The following is a 14,023-nucleotide window of genomic DNA, read 5'->3' on the forward strand; positions in this document are numbered from 1 at the left end:
ACAGGAAGCAGGGCTTCTTTGGAGGGGAAATCAGCTGAGAGTCTAGTCATTGCTTCAGTAGAACAAGCTTGGCCCAGGAGAAACACACAGTAGCTATTGAACACACTGCTTCTCTCAGAGGCAGATCTCACACCTACCGTGGCTAATTTGTCTCCCAGCATTACAGTTACCAGTGAGAAAGCCTATGTTGGAGATGAATTAATGCCTAGTGGCTTAAGTGGCAAAGCCAGATTATCTGAGACCAAATTCGGGTCATTTTAGCACCTGTAGAACTTGAAGCCAGTTATTTTATTCACTACTTTTCATGTGGAAATGGACACAAAAATATAGACCTCCATAAATGCAGACTTTTATAATTACAACTTGTACAATAAAAGTCATTCAAGAATAACTCTAATAGTAATTGAACAATTTATTTTATTTTATTTTTATTTTTTTTTGGGGGGGGGTCTGGTCGTGGAGCCTGAACTCTGGGCCTGGGCGCTGTCCCTCAGCTCTTCAGCTCAAGGCTAGTGCTCTACCACTTGAGCCACAGCATCACTTCCGGCTTTTTTCTTTTTTCTTATGTGGTGCTGAGGAATTGAACCCAGGGCCTCAGGCATGCAAGGCAAGCGTTCTACCACTGAGCCACCTTCCCAGCCCCTTGAACAATATTTTAAATCTTGTTTTCTGAAGTTGTATTTGACAAATAGAATTGTATCTATATTAAAAATATAGTCACTTCACAATACATATGTAGCAAATACAAATTTGTAGGCCAATTAAGAATATTTTTAAAGTGCATAAGTTTCCTTATTGTAAAATGATTTACTACTATAAGCCTAATTAATATGTCTAGCACATCAAACTGCTATTATTTTCTTTTTTAGTCTTACCACAAAGACTAAAATTCAGGAAAATGTATAGCTGGTATTGATTTTGTCCACCTTAAGATCTTTGTGCACAAGAGTATGTGCATGTATATACATATATATGTATGTAGGTAAAACATGTTAAAAATGGGTGGGTTTGTACAAAAACCACATAAAAGTAAATGGGTGGGTTTAACATAGAAGTTGATGCTAAGTGAAATGAACCCCAAGATAGGGGCACAACTGGTTTTATCTTGCTGTTGTTTTTAATATATTTATAATGTACCATGTGATTTTTTTGTTTAGTTTGTATGTTCTTCCCCCTTGGTATAACCCCTGTTTTCACTGTATTTGGTTCCGGTGCCCTGAATCTTGTATATACATTTTTTCCAATTTGGGGAGGGGAAGGGAAATAATGAAATGCTAAAATAAGGGTATAGGTTGACCCATTTTAACAATGTGATGTACAAGACACTGTTTTGAAAACAAACTTTACAACTTCGGGGTGGGGGGAAGGAGGAGTTGGGGAGGTGGGGAGGAAAGGGATGTTAGGGGGAAAAAAAGGAGGAGGTAACAATGCTTGATAAGAAATGTACTCATTACCTTGCTCATGTAACTGTAACCACTCTGTACAGTATTTTACAATAAAAAAGATAGAAGTTAAGTTTAAACTCCAAAGAAGGTCATGAGGTTTTGGCATTACCAAAAGTTCCAAAGAATTATTGCATTGTTTTAAAGAAGAACTTTGTTAAAAGGTTTTCTAAGGATTCTTTAATTTGGAAATCAAAATAACCTGACACTTGAATACATAAGGTTGTTCACATTGTAATCAAGTCATCTGGCTAAGCAAAAAGGCATTGGGAACTTGAGATTTATTTCCCTTCACTGCTAAAATTTGTGGCTAAGTGCTAGAAATTTAAATGTAAATGTTTGTTTACCAAAGACATTGCATGTTCTGGCTGTCTAAACTGCTTGGTTTCTCAGTCAGATTAAAAAGGACAGGAAAAAAAACTTAGGATAGGCCTGTGCACCTATCTTTTTTGGGGGATGAAAGGTACAGCTCAGCCAGTCCATGCATAGTGGGACAGGGTAAGCTGGCACAAAGGCAGTTCATCTAACCCTAGAGAGTTGGATGGGCATATGCCCCTTCTGTAGAATGGGCTGAGTGGCCTGTCTTCATCCTGTCTCTTTTCCATGCAGATGGACACAGGAAACCTGATGGTAAAAACTGGTGCTGTGATTGGTATTTCTAGAACTGTCCCTTGGAAGTACTAAAATTAAAAATTTTAAAGGATAGTTTAAGAGTTTATGTGATGTGACTTGATATCTATGCTAATTTGCAACAGGATGTATTTTTAAAATGTATTCTTGGTACAGTAGTGTAATCCTTGTACTAAGGAAAAACTGATATTTGAGCTAAAATTCTATTAAAGGTAACTCAGACTACAACAAAAAAAAAAAAATGACCAGCCAGGTGCCAGTGATCCTGTAATACTAAACTTCTGTAATCCTAAACTACTCAGGAGGCTGAGATCTGAAGATCTCAGTTCAAAGCCAGCCCTGACTGTAATTAATCACTGTGTAAACATTATGCCCACCTTTGTTCCTCAGCTCTACCCAGACCTGAGCCCCTCCCTTCCCTGAAGTTCCCTATACAGCTGGCCCCTCCCTCTCTCCACCCAGACCCTGCTGCTACCTAGATAGTGGAGGTTGCTGTGTGCTTTCTCTCTGGGGGACATCTGGCTCCTCTAATAAATCTTGTAATAATCTTTCTCCAGTGCCTGACTGCCTCCGCATCTGCGTGGTCCCCTGGCAAGGATGTGATGGATCCTTTCACTGGTGGCTCATATGGGGATAGGTTCCCGGGTGGATTTGCTCCCCCCCTCCACTTCAGAGGGGGGTATGACCAGCTTCCCCAGGACCTAGCCTGAGATGTTACACTCCTATTGCCAGAGGACCAACAAGGTAACATTTTCCTGACTGAGCACTCTACTTGCTGCCCAACACTGGCTAATTAAGTTCTACCTTCCAGATAAGTGAAGAGTCTTAGATTTCACTGTGCAGGCTCCTAGCCTCTTTCAGGGGTCCTCAGCCTGCCCCCCCAAATAAACTTGGCTAAGTATCTAGCCGATGGCCTCCATGGCCAAGGGACACCGTGGAGAAATGTGACAACATTTCCCACTGGTTTTTGAGCAAATTCACTGACGGGGATGCTGGCAGTCAGATTTTGGTTCCATCACCACTTACCATGGAAAAGTACAGAACTAAATTACCTTACAATCAAATTTGGTCCCAAATTTAAACCTCCACTTATATGAGTACTCAGGCAGGTAGAACTCTCTCTCTCTCTCTCTCTCTCTCTCTCAACTCTCCTTTCCAACTGAAGGTAAAAGTATGGATGAGTTTAAGCTTAAACTCTTCCTCTGTGGCCTCCTCCCATGAGGTACCCCTTCTTTTGTGACCTCCCCCACAAGGCACCCCCTCTTCTTCGGGACTGCTCCTCTACCTTTTTAGTGGTGGTGATGGGGTGGAGCCTGAAGCTCCATGTGTACCAGAAGCAATGCACCCCCACTGTCAAAATCTTCAGCCTTCTCTAGTACTGACCATGTGGCAGATGTGTCATCTTGGCATCATGGGAGCTCAGCTACTATTTTGCACCATCTTAATTTTGCACCAACTCACCTTGATTCTGTGACATCCCTCCCCCCTACACCTGGCCATTGGTGCCATTAAAAAGCTAAAGTAACTGCATTTTAAAATTAACCCCACCAACTTGTAGCTGTGCTGCCCTCAAAATAACCTCAAAAAAAAAAGTTCTCAAAAAACCGCAGGTTTTCACCAACCCTGCCCACCCTTAAAAAACAAAACAGTTGCTTGTGTTCCATCAAAAAAAAAAAAAAAGTGTGATCAGGGTAAACTTAACCCCCCTAAACTTGTAAACTTGCTTGTGTAAAAACCCCCTAAACTTGTAAACTTGCTTGTGTAAAAACCCCTTAAACTTAATTGTTTAATACTATAAAAGCTGTGCTAATTTTGTGCTTAGGGCCTCTTAGCATCACCGGTTACCGAGTGCGCAAAAAACCAAGCTCAAGCTTGCAATAAACAACTCTTTGCTGTTTGCATTAATCATGGTCTCTGGTGGTCTGTAAGGGGGCATCCAAAATCCAGGCACTTCATCTGAGGGCTCGTCCGGGATGCCCCCCATAAGCCTACCCAAACACCAGATCAGAGAGTTGTGAAAAACCCGGCTGGTAAGTTGAGACATTGCTGTTCTGTATTTTTGGTCGCCTGCAGGTTCTGTATCTGTAATTCTGGTTTCCCGCGGGGTCTGTATTCTGGTTGGCAAAAAGTCTTAGCGAACGCTCTATAAGGCTGCCAAGGGGGTCTGTGAAAAATGTCCCCAGTCCCCATCTGGATAAATTGCTGTTTAGTGCAGATTTTTAAAAAAATTTTCAGTCTGTAGTCTGGCACTTTCGTGTGGACATTTAAAAAAAATTTCCATCTAAGTCTGACACTTTCTGGTTGGCAATTTACAATGCACAGCATGTGTCTTTGTGTTAAGTGTTCTGTTTGTCCTTCTAATTTGGCACCTTCAGTTTATCAACCATATTCAGAATAAAACTGTCACTGACCACCTGCAAGTGGCCCCAGCAAAATCTTAGCCTCAGGCCTTGGCCCAGGGGGGTCTGAGTATGTAAAAAAAACCTGTCAGTCTGAGGGGATGGCCACTAAAAACTTCTTTCCCTTGCCCCCAAATAACTGGGAATTCTCCTCTGCCTTGAAAGGCTGCTGGGTTAACGTTTGCAGAAATCTAAAAAAAATTCCTCCAGAGGTGAGTAGAGGGGATTCAAATCCCCTGGTAAATGGATTTGAGTCCCACTTGTGAATGGTGGTAAAATGTTACCCCATTCACTGATACTTGATTTTGTCTTTGTGGCCACTTGTCTGTCTTGTTTACTTTGGTGTGGTTTCTGTTCTGTTTTCTGAGTGGGGAAGTTCTGGGTGAAGGTGGCCAGCTCACTCAGCAGACTCTGGATTCAGCTTGCAGAGTGAGAATGGCACAGAGTTCTGGTAGGGATGAACTGGGGGCCCATTACTCCCCACCTCAGCCTTTGGTTGTTGTCTAGTTCTGTTTTAGAATTGGTACCAGTTTTAAGTGTGGATCCTTGGTTTTTATGTTTATTTGTGTTTTTGTTATTGATTTGAACATCTCTGAGGGAATAAAAGTTCCAGCCTCCAGCTGGGCTCGGTCACAGACCTGCTATACCCCCCTTCCTGTGAGGTGTGGAAGGTTGCTGGACTAGTTTGGTTCCCTTAAAGCCTCAGGCTGCATTTTCTCCTTGTGGAGGCTGCGGTGGGGAGGGTGTGAAAGACTGTGTGCCTGGTTTGGACTTTTCAGTTAGTCCTGACAATGTAACAATTTATAAAGTGCTCTTGTCTAAAATTGGATAAAAAAATCAGGCCAGTTTAGTTTCAGGCAATTCCCTCCCCCAGCCCTCCTCCAACAGAAGGGATTCAAAAGATCCATTGGTAAATTGCCTTGCCAAACAAGCAAGCTCTGGAAAAATAAAGTTCAACAAAAGTACTTAGTTTAAAAAATTGTCTTACATTTTTGTTTAAAAACAAAAAAATGTACATACAACTGATTTTAATTTTTGTGTGCTTTAAAATCTGTATGTTTTGTATGTGTTTGTAAACATGTTCAAAATAAAAATTGTCAGCATGCTGTAACAATTGGGTAAGTTTAAATTTAAAATGTAAAAGGTTATAAGGTTTAAACATTACCAAAAATTAAAAAAAAAAACTTTTACATTGTTTTAAATGGCTTTAAGAATTTTTAATTAAAAATTTAAAAATCTGGTATTTAAAAATCTAATATTTTAAAATGCATTGGCTATTTGAAATTTAGTTCCCTTGGCAAAAATTTGGGAATAAATATTAAAAATTTAAATGTAAATGTTAGTTTGCACTGTCAAAAAACTTAGCTGTTTTGTCTGTCTAAAACTGTATTTTATTCAAAAACAAAAAAAAGAAAAAAGAAAAGAAAAGGGAAAAACTTAAAAGCCAACAGAAGATCTATCTTTAGGGGTGAGGGTGAGCAGGCAAAAGTGCAGTTCAGCTGGTCATGCATGGTGGGACAGACCCTGGGGGGAGTCCACAGATGGTGGAACGGGTCCTAGGAGGAATCCATGCATGGTAAAAAAGGGCAAGCTGGCACAAATTCAGTTCATCTAACCCTAAAGAGTTGGACTGGGTGCGTGCCTATTCCATAGGAGGGGCTGAGTGGCCCATCTTGGTTCTGTCCTTATTCCCTGCAAATAGACATTAAAAATATGATAATAAAAATTAGTAATGTGTGGGGCTGGGAAGGTGGCTCAGTGGTAGAGCGCTTGCCTTGCATGCCTGAGGCTCTGGGTTCGATTCCGCAGCACCACATAAGAAAAAAGAAAAAAGCCGGAAGTGGCGCTGTGGCTCAAGTGATAGAGCACTAGCCTTGAGCTGAAGAGCTGAGGGACAGCGCCCAGGCCCAGAGTTCAAGCCCCATAACCAGACCCCCTCCCCCCAAAAATTAGTAATGTGGTAATCTAATTAGTATTGCTAAAACTGCCCCTTAAATGTGTTAAAATTGAAATTAAAAAGTCCTTAAAAAAGGGTTAAAATGTTTGTTTGTATAGTGTAACTTGTTTTCAATAATGTTTTACAATTAAAATGTTTTTTTAAAAGTTATAAAGGTGTTAAGCCTAGCTTCTTGGTACAGTAATGGTAATTGTAATTCTTGCATTAAAAAATTGTTATGTAAGTTTACAAGTTTTTAATGTGTATGTGTTTTAAAACAAGCAGCCAAGAAACAATAAGTAACACTTGGTCTTAAATTTTTTTTTTCATGTCAATTCCTTTTTTTATTTAGAAGCACTGAAGAAAAAGCCAAAGGACTCTGATTCCTGGCATACCTTAGTTCTGTGTTTATGCGTACTGTGACAATGACTTTTCACCCCCAAACAGAAGCAGCTGGTGCAACCTTTGGGATTCTCAACAGAAGCAGCTGGTGCAACCTTTGGGATTCTCTGAGTCCAAATGAAATGATCCTTCTCTACACATGTTACATTCTGTGCCTTCCACATTTTCCTGTTGACAGAAAACATGAGCAAGACTTCATTACTTCCAAAGGTTTTCCGATTACTGGTTTCAGCCACTGGTACAAATCAAATACCAATCTAAAAAATGCTTTCGTACCACTTCATATTAACTTCTACAACAAACATATCACTGGAAGAGAGAATTTCCAGAATGGTGTGAGATGCCCCTTGGCATCTTTAAGATAGAGAAATAGGAGTATGAGAATTGAATTCACCCCACTCTTCACACCTGGAAACCTCTACTGGGAATAGGGCCCATTAATAATCTGGCAGAATCCATTGAAGCAGGAATGATAAACTGAGCTTAGTGGGTCAGGAATAGGCTTAGGGAATCTATGGACCCCTTGAAATTAGAGATCATGAATCATATTGATTCTTCTAGAGAGGATCTCTGACTTTCAATAGGGGCTCAAGGGATCCCAGTCCCTGAGGGCTCAATCCCATGTCTTTGTAACTACAGGGCACATCTGTTCAAATGATTAAGGATTTTTTCCTTTTATTTGTATGAAGTAAGATTTTTTTTAATTTAATTTAATTTTATTTGTGAACATACTGTACAGAGGGGTTACAATTACATGGGCAGGATAATTCGTACATTTCTTACCAAGCATTGCAGCCTCCTTCTTTGTTTACCCTTCTCATCCCTTCCCTGGCTCCCCCTCCCCCCCCCTGCACCGAAGTTGTAAAGCTAGTTTTGGACATGACAACTTGTACTTGTCATTGTTGCAACAGGTCCACCTGTATCCTTAAACGACTTGTTTTTCCCCATCTCCTCCACAAGTTATACTGACATCAAATATAGTGAAAGCAGGGGTTATACTGTGGGGGAGGGACATACAAAGCAACAAAGAAATAATCTTATAAATGCGTTAGAAACACATGCATGAAAGAAAAAAACATTAAAATACATATCTAAGGGTTCATTTTCCTAACATCACATTATCTGACCTTTTCCGCTTGACTCATACATATACTAGATATTGCAAATAAGGGAAACCATGGGGCCTATGTTTCTTTGTGGCCTTAAAATTTTAAGGAATCTTTTCAAAACGCAAATAAAAACTCAAGTATAAAATATTTAAAAAATTAATAAAAAGCTTAAAAATTAAAAATAAAATTTAAATATAAAGTTTAAAAGTAAAATTGTTCTTAACATTTGCCTTAAAGTGCACAAAAAATTAAAATTACCAAAATAATTGCTATTCCAGTTTGTTCTTATAGGTTTTTTAAACAGTTTCCAGCAAGCCCAGAAAAAAGCACAAAGAATTCTTACAAATTTGTCAAATGTAACTTTGGCTCTTAATAAGTTTTAGGTAAAAGTATGCTTAAAAGCTACTTCTATGTTAACCACCTTGTTGCTTTTAATTGAAGTAAAGTGGCCTTTTATAAAGCTCATAAATCTGCAAACTGGTTGGAAGCCAGCCCAGGCAGAAAAAGGTCCCTGTAAAACTGTCACCTCTACTCAGCCAGCAAAGTGCTGAAAGTGTAAGCAAAGTTACTTTGGAACTCAAAGTGGCAGAATGCTAGCCTTCAGCTGGAGAGCTGAGGGACAGCACTCAGGCCCCGAGTTCCAAGTCCAGTGACGAGCTAAGGAAAATGCCAATAAGGCATTTTTCCCAGTGTAAAAAACAACAACAACAACAACAACAACAAAAAAAACACTCCTGGGACAAAAACAATAGTGAAGCATCCAAAGGCAGTAAGCCACTGCTTGGATGGCAGAAATGTCAAATCATAAAGTCATTTGTGCGGGGCCCTTCAAAAACTGGTCAAAGCCAGAAGGTCATGGAAAAAGAGTTTGTAAGCATGCCTAAAGTTCATAACTACCTTGTAAGGGCCAGAAACTTGTCAGTCATCTGTAATAGTAGTAAAAAGTGAGGGTTGTAAAATGCAAAAAATAGTTTAAATCCCAACCCCTGTGCCAAAAGCCCTAATTGGCAGTAATTAAGCTAACATAAGCTACATAAAATTCATCTGCTCAAAAAAAGTTTGTAAACCTAAAAGTGTGTTTCTAATAACATCTGTCTAAAGGCCTGCACAGGTAACATAGGCATTGTTAGACTCATTAAAAATCACATTCCTAAGCTATCCAAAAAAATGCTTTTACAAACCAAAGTGCTAAACAAGCTACACTGCTGTAGCTGGAAACTGCTGTAGCCGAAAAAAAGGTTTGTGCATTTGTGAAAGTTAAAATATTGTTCTTAATAACATCTAACCCTAATAACCTCTTTGTAAAATAGGCTAAGGTTATGGGTTCCTAGCTAGGTAAAATCAACACCCCTAAAAGCTTAAAAAAGTTACAAAAAATAAACCTTTGCCCATCAATCCCCTTTTAAAATCAAAAGTCCAAAGTCAGTTTTTTAAAAAAAGCAAAATAAATAAAATGATTTTTTAAAAAAAGGCATAAAAATTAGTGTTAACAGGTGTGCAAGTATAAAAGCTGCATCTGTTAAAAATGGTTACAAAACTAAGCCTTTTATGTATGTTTACAAAAATATTTGGTTAGTAAAAAAATTTGTCATTTTGGTAAATTGTCCTGGGTTATTGTCTAAACAGTGTTAAAATCCAAAGGGGCCAAAGCCTGCCAAGCCTATGCAATGTATCCTTAACCAGTCTGTGTAAAAATCTGCAGCCCAAAATAAGGTGTAACAGTCCCTTAAAGCCACTGAGCGACCCTGCTGCTGCTGCTGCACACCCTAATGGATAAAGTTTAAAAACAGCCTAACAGTCACTTAAAAAAATCTACATCGTCAACCAAACCACCTCCATCACCGAAAGCTGCATCCCTGTTAAAAGGGGCTAAAACTAAAATCTTGTAAAACATTCTTTTGGGTAATATCCCCAACCCCTCTCTATTCCCACAGTAAATATTCAGGGCAAAAATATCACTGGCTTGCTTGCTTTAGGCACTTTAGTGCATAGTAACTAAAAATCCACTCTATAGTAACAGCCTAGTTTGGCTCTGGTATGGTAATAATTTAAGTGTGTTATCAATGCAGGTAGTAAGAAAAATAAAACCCGCTCTGCTTTTAGCCTTAAAATCTAGCAAACTTCTCCATATCAGTGGTGCTTTAAGGCTGTTCTAAAATAGCTTGGTTCCACAAGCAACAACAAAAAGAAGGGCAGTTTTAAACTCTAGCCACAAAAAAGCACAAAAAATTATTTTAAAAAAAGGTAATAAAGCCTTAAAAATTAAAAAATTGGTATCCTTTAAATAAAAAAATTTAAAAATTAAAATTGTCTTAAAATATTAAAAAAAGTCTAAAACAATAGAATGGAAGAAAGACAGCCTCTTCAGTAAATGGTGCTGGCAAAATTGGTTAACTACATGTAGAAAACTAAAGCTAGATCCTTATATATCACCCTGCACCAGAATCAACTCCAAATGGATCAAAGACCTCCAAGTCAAAGCAGACACTCTGAAAACATTACAGGATGGAATAGGAGAAACCCTAGGTCTCCTTGGCTCAGGCCGAAATTTTCTGAATAGAGACCCGGAAGCACAACAAATCAAAGAAAGGTTGGACAAATGGGATTGCATAAGGTTGCAGAGCTTCTGAAGGGCAAATGACATAGCTAGCAAGATCAATAGAAAGCCCACGGATTGGGAGAAGATCTTTACTAGCCATACAACGGACAAGGGTCTCATATCTAAAATATACTTGGAACTCAAAAAATTAAACCACCCAACAACAAATCCTCAAAGAAACAACTGCCCAATAAATAAGTGGGCGAAAGACTTAAAGAGAAGCCTCTCTGAAGAAGAAAGAAGGATGGCCAATAGACACATGAAGAAATGTTCAACATCCCTAGCCATAAAAGAAATGCAAATCAAAACAACATTGAGATATCACCTCACTCCAGTTAGAACAGCAAAAATCAAGAACTCTAACAACAACAGATGCTGGAGGGGATGTGGACAGAAAGGAACCTTACTTCATTGTTGGTGGGAATGTAAACTTGTTCAACCACTTTGGAAAGCAGTATGGAGGTTCCTCAAAAGACTTCACATAGATCTCCCCTATGATCCAGCAATCCCACTTTTGGGCATTTACCCAAATGTTTACAAACAAGACCACACTAAAGCTACAAGCACAACTATGTTTATTGCAGCATTATTTACCATAGCTAAGATATGGAACCAACACAGATGCCCCTCAGTAGATGAATGGATCAAGAAAATGTGGTATATATACACAATGGAATTCTATGCCTCCATCAGAAAGAATGACATTTCCCCATTTGTTAGGAAATGGAAAGGTTTGGAAAAAATTATATTAAGTGAAGTAAGCCAGGCCCAAAGAAGCATAGGTCCCATGGTTTCCCTTATTTGCAATATCTAGTATAGGTATGAGTCAAGAGGAAAAGGTCAGATAATGTGATGTTAGGAAAATGAACCCTTAAATATGTATTTTTATGTTTTCGTTTCTTTCATGCATGTGTTTCTAACGCATTTATAAGATTATTTCTTTGTTGCTTTGTATGTCCCTCCCCCACAGTGTAACATGTGGAGGAGATGGGGACAAATAAGTCGTTTAAGGATTCAGGCGGACCTGTTGCAACAATGAGAAGTACAAAATGTCATGTCAAAACCAGCTTTACAATGTCGGTGTGGGGGGGGGAGGGGGGTATAATTGGGTGGGGGGAGGGGGGAGGCTGGGAAGGGAGGTGAAGGGTAAACAAAGGAGGAGGCTGCAATGCTTGGTAAGAAATGTATGCATTATCCTGCCCATGTAATTGTAGCCCCTCTGTACAGTATGTTCTCAAATAAAATAAAAAAAAAAAAAATATATTCATTACCTTACTCATGTAACTGTAACCCTTCTGTACAGCATCTTTACAATTAAAGACAATTACTGGTGTTGTTAAGAATATTAAAAAAGTGTATAAACCTTTGGTACTGTTAATTTTTTTACTCACAATTAAACCTTGTAAAAAAAAATCAGCGCAGTCCATCTATTAGTTCTAAAATCCTAATACCAAACTGTAAATATAAAAAACTGTGCCAAAAAAAGAAACCATAATTGATCCCCAATGCCCTAAAAAAAAATAAAAAGCTAAAGAAACCGCATTTTAAAATTAACCCCACCAACTTGTAGCTATGCTGCCCTCAAAATAACCTCAAAAAAAAACAAAAAGTTCTCAAAAAAACTGCAGGTTGCCACCAACCCTGCTCACCCTTAAAAAACAAAACAGTTGCCTAAGTGTTCCATCAAAAAAAAAGTGTGATCAGGGTAAACTTAAACCACCGAAACTTGTAAAGTTGCTTGTGTAAAAACCCCCTAACCTTGTAAACTTGCTTGTGTAAAAACCCCTAACCTTGTAAACTTGCTTGTGTAAAAACCCCCTAAACTTAATTTTTTAATACTATAAAAGCTGTGCTAATTTTTTGCTCGGGGCCTCTTAGCATCACCAGTTACTGAGTGAGCAAAAAACCAAGCTCAAGCTTGCAATAAACAACTCTTTGCTGTTTGCATTAATCATGGTCTCTGGTGGTCTGTAAAGGGGCATCCAAAATCCGGACACATCAAAGAAAGAGAACTATAGACCCATTTCGTTGATGAACATTGATGCAAAACTTCTCAACAAAATTTTGGCCAATCGACTTCAACAATTCATCCAAAAAATCATACACCACGATCAAACAGGATTCACTTCAGGGATGCAAAGCTGGTTCAATATATGCAAATCATTTAATAGAATTCACCACAAGAGCAAGGATAAGAACCATATGGTTATCTCAATAGATGCAGAAAAAAGCATTTGACAATATCCAGCACCGCTTTATGATGAAGGTTCTGGAAAAATTAGGAATCCATGGAACATTCCTCAATACAATAAAGGCTGTATATGCTGTATATGACAAAACCTACAGCCAGCATTGTACTTAATGGTGAAAAACTAAAGCCATTTCCTCTTAACTCAGGAATGAGACAAGGATGTCCACTCTCTTCACTGCTCTTCAATCTAGTATTAGAATGCCTAGCTACAGCAATAAGACAAGATGCAAATATAAAGGGGATCCAAATAGGGAAAGAAGAAGTAAAGTCTCCCTCCTTGCAGATGGCATGATCTTGTATTTAAAGAATCCCATAGACTCCACTCCCAAATTACTCAAGCTGATTCAAAACTTTGACAAAGTAGTAGGGTATAATATGAACCCTCAAAAATCAATGGCTTTTCTGTATGCCAATAATGAGAAAAGTGTGGCTGAAATTAGGAAAGCAACTCCATTTGTAATAGCCCCACAAAAAATAAAATACCTAGGAATTAACCAAAGAAGTGAAGGACCTTTATGATGAAAACTTTAAAAACTTCAAAAAGGGAATCAAAACAGAACTTAGAAAGTGGCAAAAACTCCCATGCTCCTGGATTGTAAAGATCAACATTGTAAAAATGGCAATACTTCCCAACGCTATCTACAAATTCAATGCGATACCTACCAATATTCCATTCTCATTCTTTAAAGAGATAGAAGAGGCAATCCAAAAATTCACATGGAACAATGAAAGCCCTCGAATAGCAAAAACGATCCTCAACAGAAACAACAGTGCTGGAGGAATATCAATACCAAATTTCAAACTCTACTACAAAGCCATAGTAATCACAACAGCTTGGTACTGGCACAAGAACAGACCTCAGGAGCAATGGAATAGAATTGAAAACCCAGAAATGAACCTATAGACCTATAGTCATCTAATCTTGGATAAGGGAGCTAAAAAAATAAAATGGAAGAAAGACAGCCACTTCAGTAAATGGTGTTGGCAAAATTGGTTAACTACTTGTAGAAAACTGAAGCTAGATCCTTATATATCACCCTGCACCAGAATCAACTCCAAATGGATCAAAGACCTTGGAGTCAAAAGACACCCTGAAAACAGTACAGGATGGAGTAGGAGAAACCCTAGGACTCCTTGGCACAGGCTGAAATTTTCTGAATAGAGACCCAGAAACACAACAAATCAAAGAAAGGTTGGACAAATGGGATTGCATGAAATTGCAGAGCTTCTGCATGGCAAAGGGCATAGCTAGCAA

This window comes from Dipodomys merriami, unplaced genomic scaffold, assembly GCF_024711535.1.
Source record: "Dipodomys merriami isolate MVZ:Mamm:240054 unplaced genomic scaffold, mDipMer1.0.p SCAF_59, whole genome shotgun sequence".
NCBI lineage: Eukaryota > Metazoa > Chordata > Mammalia > Rodentia > Heteromyidae > Dipodomys > Dipodomys merriami.